The sequence below is a fragment of the Ochotona princeps genome, chromosome 25, assembly GCF_030435755.1.
Source record: "Ochotona princeps isolate mOchPri1 chromosome 25, mOchPri1.hap1, whole genome shotgun sequence".
Classification (NCBI taxonomy): Eukaryota; Metazoa; Chordata; class Mammalia; order Lagomorpha; family Ochotonidae; genus Ochotona; species Ochotona princeps.
Genome location: NC_080856.1, coordinates 3827388 through 3841464, shown reverse-complemented (window position 1 = coordinate 3841464; position 14077 = coordinate 3827388). Strand labels below are relative to the sequence as shown.

The following is a 14077-nucleotide window of genomic DNA, read 5'->3' as shown; positions in this document are numbered from 1 at the left end:
TCTCTCTGTGGATCTGCCTTTGCAAGGAAATAAATAAATCTTTAAAATAATAATGATAAAAATAAAGTCATGGCCACCGACAGCAACAAACACGCAGCACAGATATTCCACTCCGACATACCAGCACATTCATTCTCCAGCTGTCCCTACTCGCGGGACGATCGTGGCAAGTTATACCATCTTGTAAGTCTTGGGTTCTTTCCCTGCAGAACAGGGGTGACAGCAGATCCCCTGGGGGCTGGCGCAGTGGAGTAGAGAGGTAAGTCTCCATTTGAAATTTCAGCAGCCGTATGCGTGCAGTTAAGGTTCCTGACTGTTCCACTTCTGAATCAATCTGGCTAATGTGCCTGGGAAGGTAGCAGAAGATGGCCCGAGTGCTTGGTCCCCTAGACCCACATGTAGGAAGCTTGTGGCTCCTGGCTATTGCAATCATTTGAGGAGTGAACCAATGCCTGGAACTTCTTTCTAACTCTGACTTTCAAATAAAGAAATCCTTCTAGAAGGATCTCTAGAGGGCAATGCAAATTTTTTTTGAATTTTAGAAATTTTCATATAAGCAAGAGTGTCTTTATTATAAAGTAAGGTTGCCTTTTTAAGGTTTGTTTTTTTTTTTAATTTGAGAGAGAAGAAGAAAAAAGGAGAAAGAGTAAAAGACTTCTCCCTTGCGCTGCATCCCATATGCGTAAGGGTAGAATCCTGGCTGCTCCACTGCCACGCAGCTCTCTGCTAATGGGACTGGGGAAGCCACAGACGACGGCCCAGGTCTCACGCCTGTGAGAGACTCCTGGCTCCTGGCTTCAGGCCAGCTTGGCTCTGGTTGTAGCCATTTAGGGAGTGAACTAATGGGTGGAAGATTTCTCTCACTCTCTGTCTCTCCTTCTCTCGCTAACTCTGCCTCTCAAATCATTTTTTTTCCAAACAATAAAAAAATATTCAGTGTACAGAGGTCGATGCCATGGTGTGGTAAGCCAAGGATCTGCCTGCGGTGCAAACATCTGGGCCTGTCCAAAGCCAGGAACCAGGAGCTTCTTTTGAGTCTCTCACTTAGGTGCAGGAACCCAAGGGGTCGGGTCATGCTCCACTGCTTCTCAGGCGCATTAATTGGGAGCTGAATTGGAAGTGGAGCAGCTGGAATTTGAAGCAGTGCCCATATACAAAGGCTTAGAATATTCTCAAGTTTCGTTGTTCTTTCCGCATGTGGTAGCACTTCCTTCTGTTTTTTTGCTAGACAATCCACTACGTGTGTGTGCCACACTTAATCGATTCATCAGTTAATGATCATGTAGATTGAGTCTGCCTTGGTGCTTGCTTGGATCAATGCTGTTCTCAACATTTCTGTACACATTTTTGTGTGGACATTGCTTTCATTTCTTTATTTTTTTAATTGATTTATCTTTATTGGAAAGTCAGATATACAGACAGGAGGAGAAACAGAGAGAAAGATCTTCTGTCTGTCGATTCATGCTCCAAGCAGCCATAACAGCTGGAGCTGAGCCAATTCAAAGCCAGGAGCCAGGAACCTCTTATGGGTCTCTCACATGCACGCAGGGTCCCAAGGCTTTGGGCCATCCTCACCTGCTTTCCCAGGCCACAAGCAGGGAGCTGGATGGGAAGTGGGGCTGCTGGGATTAGAATCAGCGCCCATATGGGATCCCGGTGCTCGCAAGGCAAGGACTCTAGCTGCTAGGCTACCTTGCCAGGCCCCGTCACTTCCATTTCTTTTTTTTTTTTTTTTTTTTTTTTTTTATATATATATATATATATATATTTATTATTTAACTTCAGTAATTACATTGTATTATGTGACACAATTACATAGATACTTGGGTTCTCCCCACCCCTCCCCCGTCACTTCCATTTCTCTGAGGAGTAAACTGAAGGATGGAATTGCTCCATCAAGTGTGAATTCTTTTTTTTTTTTGCTTATGGTTTAATATGAAAACCTATAAACAATTTAGATGGTTATGTTTGACCACTTGTTGCTTACAATTAATCCATCAATAAACAAAAAGGAACATCTCCACATTAACGTATCAACTTTTATTTTTTAAATTTAGCTTTTAAGTTAAGTTATCCAGATTTACAATGTTGCAGTGGTTAAATGAGATTTACAAAACATGAAGGAAGTCCTTTCTTGGGTCTTACTCCTTGTGCTACGGTCCCTTTCGTCAGCACCATGGCTCTATTTCTGCCTAAGCGCCACGTGGCCGTGCTGGCAGCCAGCTGCTGCTGCCGTCCTGCGCCCGACGCCACCCCTGAGGTCTCTGCCCATTTCTGTTGAGGGCTGGGACTGTGAGCTGGATGACACCTCTGTCACACATCTCGCCCTGTGACTGACAGCTGACACTGGAGTCAAAGGTGAATGGGAGCAGAGGTGAGAGCATTAAGCAAGTCTTCGTGTAGGGAGCCTCGAGCATGGCTGCAGTATTAGAACTGTGTGTCACTTTCCCTGAACAGCTGTGCGGGTTCGGGCCCCTGTGCTGGTACACGAGCAGAGGCCACGGCTGCTACCGCTGCTTCCGATGCTGCTGCTGCTGCTGCTGGTTCACTTCTAAAGTGGCTGCAATGGCCGGGACTGGGCTAGGCCAGGAGCCAGGAGCTTCTTCCTGGTCTCCCACATGGGTGCGCTGGCCCTGAGAGTTAACCCTAGGTTTAAACATGGAAGGAGCCGCGGAGCTGTTCTCCAGTCTTCCAGTTGCGTAAGACATCCCCGCCCGGACTGCACTTGCTTGATCTTTCTCAATGTGGCAGGGCACAGCGGCAGCTCAGGGTGACTTTGACTTTCATTTCCCTAATGATTCCTAACGAACGATGGTAAACATTCTTCATGTACTGAGTCACCACTTACAGATTTTCTTTGAAGAAATGTCTACCTTTTACCCACTTTAAAATTGGCCTACTTTCTGAAATTCAGTTGTGGAGCTGGTGTGGTGGCCCAGTGGGCTAAGCAACCACTTACAATACTGGCCTTCCACTTCGGAGTGTCAGTTCAAGTCCCAGCTCCTCCACTTCTGATTCAGCTCCGTGCTCCTGAGCCTGCGAAGGCAACAGAAGGAGACCCAAGTACTTGAGTTCCTGCATCAACATGAGAGACCTGGATGGAGTTCTAGGTTCCTGGCTTCAGCCTGGCCCAGTCCTGGTCATTTGGTCATTTAGAGAGTGAACCAGCACGTAGATTCTCTTTCTCTCTTGCTCGCTCTCCGTGCCTTTCAAATAAATACAAGATTTTGTTGTAAAAGTCTTTTTTATGGGCCTGGTCCAATAGCCTAGTGGCTAAAGTCCTTGCCTTGTACACCCAGGATCCAATATGGGCGCCAGTTTGTATCTCAGCTGCTCCACTTCCCATCCAGCTCCCTGCTTGTGACCTGGGAAAGCAATTGAGGACGGCCCAAAGCCTTGGGATCCTGCACCCATTTGGGAGACCTGGAAGAGACTCCGGGCTCCTGGCTCCGGATTGGCTCAGCACTGGCCGTTGTGGCTACTTGGGTAGTGAACCAGCTGATGGAAGATCTTTCTCTCTGTCTCTCCTCCTCTCTGTATATCTGACTTTCCAATAAAAATAAATACATGTTTTTAAAAAAATATTTTTATATGTTCTACGGGCAATTGCCTATCTGTTCTGTGGGATCTCTTCAATTTTTGGATGTCCCTTGCAACACAAAAGCTTTTGATTTTGAGGAAGTCCAATTTTTATATTTTTCTTTGGTTGCTTAAGAGTTTGGTGTTGTAAATAAGGAAACATTCTATTAAGATTATTTGCTCACAGGAGTCTTATAGGATTAGTTTTTACCTGTAGGTATTTGTTTTACTTTGCTGCGATTTTTTGCACCTAGTATGAGGTATGGCTCTACTGTAAGATGCATACATACTGATAATTATCACTTCTTGCTAATGGAATACACTCATCATAGACTGTCACTTTAGTATATCACTCACTATGCCACAGCACCGGCCCTGATGCCATCATCCCTACATCAGAGTCTAGTGCCAATCTGGCTGTGCTGTGCAGCCAGCCCTGGGAGCTATGCAGACATTCAACCCCAGGCTCTCCCACATGGGATGCCAGCTTCCCAACTGGCCACTTTATCTCCAGACCAAAGGCCAACAGCCCCAGGGCTTGCCTTGCCATCTGAATTCCGCATTCTGGGTTAACTGTGTAAACAACCTACACTGTTGATTCCTGCTCCAGCAAGCGCCGTGTCTGCCTCTCTCCTCCTGCCCTGCTTTCTTCAACATCAAGTGAACAAGTTCTACTGACGCTGTTAATTCTCTAGTGCTTCACTGTTTACCTTCCCTGCTGCCGATGGCTTACCTGTGGACTTCTCACGCTCCCATCTTCCTATTCCATCCCTCGAAGCCAACGTCCTGGCAGGGGGCGTGGCAGGAGAGCCGCTTGCAGGAGGGCAGTGGACAAAGGATGCCCGAGGGGAGGAGAGGCACAGGGCTGCGCCAGCCACAGGGTGGAGCCAGCGAGCAACACAGAAGCTGTATCAAACAGGAGACATTAATGTGGGGGGGGGAATGCACAGCCCAGGGAACCCCCTTGTGTTTGATGAGTCAAGACCGATGTGTAGGGCTTGGTGCCGTGGCCTAGCGGATAAAGTCCTCACCTTGAACACTCTGGGATCCCATATGGGCACCAACTCGAATCCCCTGGCAGCCCCACTTCCCATCCAGCTCCCTGCTTGTGGCCTGGGAAAGCAGTCAAGGACGGCCCAAAGCCTTGGGATCCTGCACCCGCATGGGAGACCTGTAGGAAGTTCCTGGCTCCTGGCTTTGGATCGGCGCAGCACCGGCCGTTGCGGTCACTTGAGGAGTGATTCATCAGACAGAAGATCTTCCTCTGTCTCTTCTCTCTGTATATCTGACTTTGCAACAAAAATAAATGAGTTAAAAAAAGAAAAAAAAAAGAGTACAGGCCTGAGCCCAGAGCAGAGGCCAGAGTGCAGGCTTCTGAGCCTGAGCCAGGTTGGAAGCCAGGCAGCTACTGGCTTTTCTATCTTTGTGCAGCCAGCGGGTGCCACTGAGAAGGTGTTCCCTGAGGTTCCCCCAGGGGACTCAGCTGGCAGCGCTAGGAATGTGTAGAAGCCACGATGGCTGAGTGGGGGCCAGGCCAGAGCTGGGAGCTTTTCCAGGTCTTCCATGTGGGTTCAGTGGCCCCAAGCACTTGGGCCATTGTGGTACTGCCTTTCCAGCAACATTAGCAGGAAGCTGGGTGAGAAGGAGAGCAGCTGGGACTCGAACAGGCACCCCTGTGGGATGCCAGTGTGGCAGGTGGCAGCTTAATCCAATATGCCACGACACCTGCTCCACTGCTTTTAATTTGGATTTAGTCCTTTAGGCATTTACCATACAGAAGTATTGGCTTACATTAGACGGAAGATAAAACTGAATACATTAGTTAAGCATTTCCTAAAAATTTTCTTTTAAAAAAAACTTTATTATTTATTTCATGTCAGGGGCAGGGAGAGGGGAGACACACACACAGAGGAATCTTCCATCCAGTGGTTCAAACTGGTTGCAATTGCTGGGCCAGGTTGAAGCCAGAAGCCAGGAGCTTCAGTTGGGTCTCCCATGCAAGTACAAGTGCTCAAGTGCTTGGGTCATCCTCCACTGCTTTCCCAGGCCACAGGGGAGCTAGATGGGAAGTGGAGCAGCCTGGGCACGAACTAGGACCCATACGGGATGCCGGTGCACAAGTGGAGGATTAGCCAATTGAGCCATCGCACTGCCCCCCACCCCAAATTGTCTTGTTCTAAAATGCTTACATGTTAAAGCTCATTCTTGGCATGTGATATTGCAATTCTGTGAGGACGGTGGCAGTGCTGTCCCCACGGCTTCATGCAGTCTCTGCTCCCCTTTCCTGCCACCTGTCACGGACCTGTTTCCAACAAGGGATGACTGAGGGTAGGCAGCTCCCTCCCGCAGCATGGGCCACCTTCCCACGACACAGACAACACCCTGGGAATACCCTGAGCATGAGGAAAGGCACTACAGCTCCCCCTGCCCTCTCTGCGGTGCTTTGTGCTGTGCGTGTCCTGCAGGCAGCTTGGGGTGGGGCTGGGAGCAGGCATCTGCATGCCGCCGGCTGCCTCCCTCCACGGCTTTGGCCACTCCCCGCCAGGACCAGCAGGAGCAATGGGATGTCCCTCCTCCAGCCGCACCCACTGGGAGCCACAACTCGTGCCCCCGCTGGACTGCAGCGGGGCCTCAGCCCCGGGCAGCGGTTTGGGCGCTGACCGTAGACAGAGATGCAGACAGGTTGAACAACCTGTCCACGGTTATTCAGCTAGGACCTGAGGCGGAGTCTGGCTGGCTCCCAAGTAATCCAATGCCACTTGCGGCTAAGTCTGGCTCAGACCCCAGCGCCTCCTCCCACAGTGGCTCTGTGCCTGGAGGGGGAGGACACCTCACCCTTCCGGTCATCGCAGGGGCTCCCTCCATGACTCGGACAGAGCTCCTGCCCGTGCAGCTGCCATGCATACCAACACAACTCCAGAGCAGCTAAGGAGTAAAACCCTGTCATGGCTTCCACAGTACCTCGGCCCCCCCCAGGCGTGTGTTGAAAACCTACCTAATCCCCAGCACTTCAGAAGGTGACCTCATCCGGAAATAGGGCCGTCGCAGAGACCACATGGTGAGGGGGACTTAGCCCACGTGACCAGGGAAGCTTGTACATACAGGTGTGTCACAGGGAGAATGCCACACAGAGAGGAAGGCAGATGTATGTCGTGGCTAAGCCGTGGCCTTGAGACAACAGCATCCCATTACGCGGCACTCCTCCACTGCACTTCCAACCTAGCTCCCCACTTAGGCACCTGAGAAGGCAGTTAGCTAGTTAGTTAGTTAGTTAAAATGAATAAGCTGGAGCTGGGCTGGTCTGAAATCAGCACCTTCTGCGTCTCCCACGTGAGTGCGAGGGCCCAAGCATTTGGGCCGTCCTCCGCTGCTTTCCCAGGTGTGTTAGCAGGGAGATGGATGGGAAGTGGAGCAGCTGGGACTAAACCTGGTACCTGCACGGGATGCTGGTGCAGGCAGCAGCTTTACCCACTATACCACAGCGCTGGTTCTTCCTCCACTCCTGATCCAGCTTCCCGCCAATGCCCTGGCTGCTGAGGCCATTTTGGGGAATGACGCAGCAGACAGAAGATCTCTAGTCTCCTTGCCTTTCAAATAAAGTGAGAATAAACACACCTTTGTAAAAGAAAGCTAATTTTTGTGCATATAAAAATTGGAACCCATAGAGGTTTTTTTATCATATGCATTTCCACTTTTTAATTTCATTTTTCTTGGAATGGCAGATTTACAGACAGAAGAAGAGAGAGAAAAATCTTCCATCTGCTGGTTTACTTCCCAAATGGCCTTAATGGCCGGAGCTGTCAATCCAAAGCCAGGAGCCTCCTGAAGGTCTCCCATGCAGGTGCAGGTCCCGAGACCTTGGTCCATCCTCCACTGCTTTCCCAGGCCACAGCAGGGAACTGGATGGGAAGTGGAGCCACCAGGACATGAAGCAGCATCCATAGGGGATCCTGGCACTTGCAGGGGAAGGATTAGCCAATTAACCCTTTGTACTAGGCCCCATAATATGTATTTTCCATGAACTTTTGGAATACACAGATTCCAGGGCCTTAAGTACCAAAATTAACTTCTCTGTTTACTCCATAGCTGGTTAGCTCTTTTAGGCACCTTGGCATTGACCTTCCCACCAAGTAGCTGTCAGGAGACGCTCTGGCTTCTCCCCAGCTGTTTGCCCTATTCCTGGACCCCACAGCCCAGAACCATAGTCAAGACCAGCCCAGAGCACACTTGCTTTCTCCAGGCAGGGCTCCTCTGCTCACTGTCCCCTCATGCCATCCTCCTGGGTAGCCCTGAGATCACCCCTGCACAGCAAAGCCTGTCTCCAGTCAGGGACCAGGGGAGGAAACCCTGGCCAGAGAAGCCTCTTCCTGCCGCCTGCCTGTCCTCGCACACTGACTGGGCCGGTCTGCATCCTGTGGCTTTGCATGTGTCACCAGGAGAGGGTGTGATGGACAGGCTGAGAGAAGCCAGGAGGTCTGGTCCTCAGGCCTGGCATGGATCAGCATAGAAACCCTTGAATCTCGCCCACCGCCAGCACATTCCTGGCTCTGTCTGGCCAGCCTGAGGTCCCTGCCAGCTCCTGGCTGGTAAGATCAGACCAGCCCTCCCACCTCCCACTCGGCCTGTCCCTGAGGGCAGGCACCCTCCTCTTTCCCAGCAGGCCTTGCTGCCCGCAGCTCTCCCTATTTTCTTGACCGTGCATTCCTAGGAGAGAGGTCTGGGAGGGAGATGTCCCACCCAGGGTCCCCAAGGCCCGACCCTCACAGTGCTGGCAGAGGCCAAATATCTGTCCCCCAGCTTTGTCTGCAGGCAAAGACTCCCTTTCTTTGTCCGCCCCCCATCAGAAATGCTCTACTCCTAAGCCCCTAACATGAACTATCCTTCAGGAGGTGCGAAGGGAACAGGTGGAAGACCAACCCCATGGTGGGGAGGCCCTATGGGAGGAAGGTTGTGCCCTCTGCCACCCTTCCAAGACCTCTGACCTCAGCAACTGCAGAGGGTACCTCTCCAAGGTCTCAGAACATCCCTGGAGTACCCCTCCACTGGTGACTACACCCCACATTCTTGGGCTGACTCCACCATCCTGTACACAGGCCACTCTCTCCTCTTTTCCCATCTCCCAGTGGGGAGCTATCCTGCCCATAGGGTGCCCGAATTGACATTCATCCCCCGAGCCTGGGGCCCTGAACACACAACAAACTGTGGATTTCGTGGGCCTGGCTTGGAGCCTGCAGAGGCACCTGCAGACACGAACACCCAAGGCGAGGCGGGTGCTTGGGTGGCACTCCTGTGTCTGAGCAGAGCCTGGGCCTGTGTCCCTGCTCTGCTTCCTACCCAGCTCTCTGATGCGCCCCCTGGGAGGCGGCAGACTGGCTCATGTCCCAGCTGCTCCACTTCCCTTCCAGCTCCCCAATTGCGGCCTGGAAAAGCAGCAAACAATGACCCAAAGCCTGGGGCCCCTGCACCGGTGTGGGACACCAGGAAGAAGCTCTTGGCTCCTGGCTTTGTGGATTGGCCTAGGATTGGCCTAGCTCCAGCCATCGTGGCCATTTGGGGAGTGAATCGGCAGATGGAAGATGTTTCTCTCTCTATCTCTCCTACTCTTTTTGTCTTACTCTGCCTTGATAAAATGTGTGGTTTTTAAAAAAATGAATTAATAAAATTTTGATGGGAGAGAAACCAGGGGGCCATGGTTCTTAGCTACCCCTGCAAGACCAGTTTGGCCACTGTCCCCGCAGACCAGGGATACAGCCCTTCCCGTTACAGGAGCATGAGGCTGGGGTTCCAATCAGGTCATCTCCTCTTCCTTTTTCGCCTTCCTCCCCACAGTGTGAGCAAGCCACAGCCCTCCAGACAGGCGGTGGCGGGCGGGGGTGGCGGCTCCTCCTGTGACACAGCCCAGGAGCCTCGGGGGAAGTGGTTTGGGCACTAGGCTGAGCAAGCACATCTGAGGCCTGCCTGAATCAGACCTGCTGTGAGGAGGCTGGTGGCCCAGGCGGGGTGTGGAGGCAGCGGCCAGGCAAGCAGGCTGCAGGGCAAGGTGAGCAGAGGGTGAGGGGATGAGCTACACAACCCAGGACCTGGCAGGTGGCCGGCCATGGAAGCTTCCTAGGTCTCAGGACCAGTCAGATGAGCAGTGGGTTGGGAAAACCAGGAAGCCGGGTCCAGGAAAGGTGTGTGTGTATGACAGGGTAGTGTAGCAGGGCACTTACAGGCCCCGTCCTTTTTGGAAAGGTACGCTGCAGAGACGGGAGAAGGTCCACCGGGCATGTTGAGCACTGGACCTAGCCAAGTTTCCACATCGCGTCAGAAACGGCAGGATGCCCCTTGCCGACAAGCCCCCAAGAGTCACATACACGCCTATGCCAAGGTTGGCCAGCTTTCTGTAACACCGGCACCCCGTATGAGCATCAGTTCTAGTTCCGGCTGCTCCACCTGTCTCCCAGCTCCTTCCTAGTGCACCTGGGAAAGCAGCAGAGTATGGTCCGAGGCTTCGGGGTCCTGCACCCACATGGAGAGACCCAAATGAAACTCCTGGCTTCAGGCTTCAGACCAGCCCAGCCCTGACTGTTTTAGTCATTTGGGAAAGTGAACCAACAAGTAAAGATCTCTCTCTCTCCAACTCTGCCTCTCAAATAAGTAACATCCAGCACCCAAAGGAAATCTTGACAGGGAAGAAATCAGAACAATGTGGGTGATTGGATTAGTGTTTAAAAAACAGAAAACTCTGAACATCTCAGTGCTAATCTCAACTAGGACATTCAGTCTTTCACAGGTACACTTTATAGGCAAGCAGTAAACAGCGGGATGCTTGAGTGGATATGAACATCGCTGCAATGAATGTGAAAAGAAAGAAACTATCATGTGCTTCAGAAAAAGCATCAACAGCAGGTGGCAGATTGACAGCTCTCAGCGACAGCAAGCACATCCGTACCTCCCCGACGAGCGCTCCGCAGACCGGTCTGTCGGACAGTTCTGGCAGCGCTCAGGGCAGAGGCGGTCCTACTCCGGCTGTGACAGCAGCACCTGTGACCCACACACAGGCTACAGGAATGTCTGTGCTACAAGCCAAGCCCAGTGAAAGCCTCGGGGTCCATCGAGTGCGAGCATTCCTCCAGCTGCCACACAGCCAGCCAGAGCCTACGGTTTCCAGGGTTGGTAAGCCCAGCACAGAGACAGGCAGCAGAAGGACACACGCTCATTGCCAGAGTCAAGAGGACATCCTCACCTCCTAGACTGAACAAACCCAGACAGGAGAGGAAGAAGCAAGTGAAGATGACTGTCCTGCTTTGAGTGGGCATGACAACACAGGGACAAAGGAGAGCTCGATACAGAGACAAGCACAACTCAGTTAGAAACCATTTAGGGCCCGGTACATTGGCATAGTGGTTAGGGTCCTTGTCTTGCACACGCCGGGATCCCATATGGGCGCCGGTTCTAATCCCAGCGGCCCTGCTTCCCATCCAGCTCCCTGCTTGCGACCTGGGAAAGCAGTCGAGGACGGACCGAATCCTTGGGACCCTGCACCCGTGTGGGAGACACAGAAGAAGTTCCTGGCTCCTGGCTTTGGATCGGCACAGCACCAGCCATTGCGCTCACTTGGGGAGTGAATCATCGGATGGAAGATCTTCCTTTGTCTCTCCTCCTCTCTGTATAAATCTTTAAAAAAAAAAAAAGCTGGGAGCCTGGAACTCCATCGGAGTCTCCCGGCCGAGCCCTTGTGCCACCAGGCTGAATCCCAGGTGAGCAACAGCAGGAAGCTCAAGTCAGAAGTGGAGGGGCCCTGGGTATCCCAGGCCGTGGCTTACGCTCAGCACCTGCCCGCTGGCGACACTTGTTCACGGCTGATGCTGACACATACACAGAGTGCTGTGGACACACCTCAACTGGATCTTACAGCCAAGCGGGGTGCCACTTTACAGGCAGGCAGTGGCCGCTCCGGCAGAATGAGTGGTTTGCTCCAAGTCCTTACTGGGCCCAGTTCTGCTGAACTTAGAGCCCGGTGTCTCGCCAACAAATTCTCAGGAGCTCTGAGCTCCTCGGTAGAGGCCACCCTGAGAGCCCTCTCCACCCCCACCCCAGGGTGCAGGCCTGGAGGGGGGCCAGTCTCCCGAGGAGGAGGTCCCAGGAGGCCGAGGCCTGGTGCTGATGTCCCTGGGCCTCCGTCCTCTCTCCCTAACACTTCAGTGTGAGCTTCTTTCAGTTCCCCTTGGTCACACGCCTTCCCTTAGCCTGCCCGCCATCGCCCCTGGGCTCCACTCCCGCATGCCTGCCCCTGCCTCCACTGAGCCTGGGACCTCTAAGCACACCTGCAGCCTGGGGCGGGTGCCAGCTGGGCATCTCCCCCGCTGCAAGGGGCAAGGGGCCTGGACACGCAGCTGCTGAGGTTCTGGTGGAGTTGGGAAAGACCAGTCTCCTTGTTCGCTGTCCTGCCAGGGGGAACTGGAAGCAGCCTCCTGGGGGCTGGGCGTAGCTTCACTTCCTCTTTCCGTGGGCTTCCGCCCACCCACAAGACAGTAGCAGGAGGCCAGAGCGGGGGCAAGGGAGTCTTTGGTCCCGAAAGGACTGGAGTTGTGGCCCCTGCTTCCTCTGGGCCAGTCTCTGCAGCAGACTGGCTCACACCACATCCCTGGACAGACGCCCCTCCCATTCGCACACGTAGGAAAGCGTCAATGATGGGCCCGGGACTTGCCCAGGGTGGCCCATCCTGGATGCAGGAGAGCTGGACTCAAGCTCAGGGGTTGAGCTCCTTGGGCACACAGTCTCTGCCGGCTGTGGACCCGGTTCAGAGACCACAACAAGGATGGGAGTCCCACCTCTGCCCCGGGAAGGGGCCAGGACCAGTGTGGAGAGGGGCGGGTGGGGGGATGGGGTGCCGACTCCAGGATCTCTCGGCCCCTTCGGAACTGGATGCCGCTACCTGACTACAAAAGGCAACTCTTTTTGGAGCTTGCTCCACATATATTTTCTTTATTATTATTATTATTATTTTCATTGGAAAGACAGATTTACTGATAGGAGGAGAGACAGATCTTCCATCCCTCTGCTGGTTCACTCCCCAAGTGCCCCAACAGCTGAAGCTGAGCTGATCTGAAGCTAGGCATCAGGAGCTCCTTCCAGGTTCCCCGTGCAGGTGCAGGGTCTCAAGGCTTTGGACCATCCTCTACTGCTTTTCCAGGCCACAGGCAGGGAGCCGGATGGGAAATGGAGAAACCAGGATATGAACCGGTGCCCATACAGGATCCTGGTGAGGATTTAGTCACTAGGCTATCACGCTGGGCTTGCACCAGGTGTGTTTTCTGGACTGACATAGAACATTCACTTTTCTGTGAAGCAAAACAGACCTGAAGCTCAGTTTCTCATTTAGTTAGGGCCGCTTTCAGTGACATTACTATTTTGTTTCTAAAGAATGAAATACGGGCTCGGCGGCGTGGCCTAGCGGCTAAAGTCCTCACCTTGAACGCGCTGGGATCCCATATGGGCGTCGGTTCTAATCCTGGCAGCTCCACTTCCCATCAAGCTCCCTGCTTGTGGCCTGGGAAAGCAGTTGAGGATGGCCCAATACCTTGGGACACTGCACCCGCGTGGGAGACCCGGAAGAGATTCCTGGTTCCCAGCTTCGGATTGGCGCGCACCGGCCCGTTGCGGCTCACTTGGGGAGTGAGTCATCGGATGGAAGATCTTCCTCTCTGTCTCTCCTCCTCTGTGTATATCTGACTTTGTAATAAAACAAATAAATCTTTAAAAAAAAAAAAAGAATGAAATACAAACATTCGACCCAGGTTAAGTTTTGGGCCTTGTAGTGAGGATACCCTCCCATAGAGTGCCAAGCTGTTACAGCCCAGCTGCCAGCTTCCTGTCAATGCATACCCCGGGAGGCAGCAGGTGACAAGTGGGTAATTAGCAAAGCCCATGCCACTTGCATGGGAGACCTACCCTGTCCCCCATGCTCCTTACAGACAGGTGGGTGGACCAATGGATGGGACCATTCTCTGTCTCTCAAATTAGTTAACAACAACAATAATAATAATAATGAAAGGGGCCGGCAGGCTGTGGCACCAGCATCCCTTACGGGTATTAGTTTGAGCCCTGTTTACTCCACTTCTGATTCAGCTCCCTGCTAACGGCCTTGGGAAATTAGCAGAAGGTGACCCAAGTGTTTGTCCCCTCCATCCGTGTGGGAGAGCTGGAAGAATCTCCTGGCTCCCGGCCTCAGAGCAGCTCAGCTCTGGCCTTGTAGACATTTGGGGAGTGAATCAGCCCAGGGAAGATCTCTGTTTTCCTTCTTTGTGTAAGTCTGCCTTTCTTATAAAAATTTTAAAATAAGTCTCTACATAAAAATTAGAGGTGAGAGTTTGACTTAGCAGCTTCTACTTCCATGTATAGCTGCACTCTGGGCTCCTGTCCTGTTCATGCAGACCCCTGGAGGCAGCTGCCATGGCTACAGCGGTTTGGTCCCCAACAGAACATGCACATGAAGGACCTCAGTTGAGTGCCC

The 14077-nt window shown here is 52.6% G+C and overlaps 1 protein-coding gene across 1 annotated transcript in view; it reads right to left on the bottom strand.

Annotated features, from left to right (window-relative positions):
• The window catches only part of TNPO3 (transportin 3), a 184774-nt gene that overhangs the window by 79473 nt on the left and 91224 nt on the right, over positions 1–14077 (bottom strand). The window lies entirely within an intron of this gene.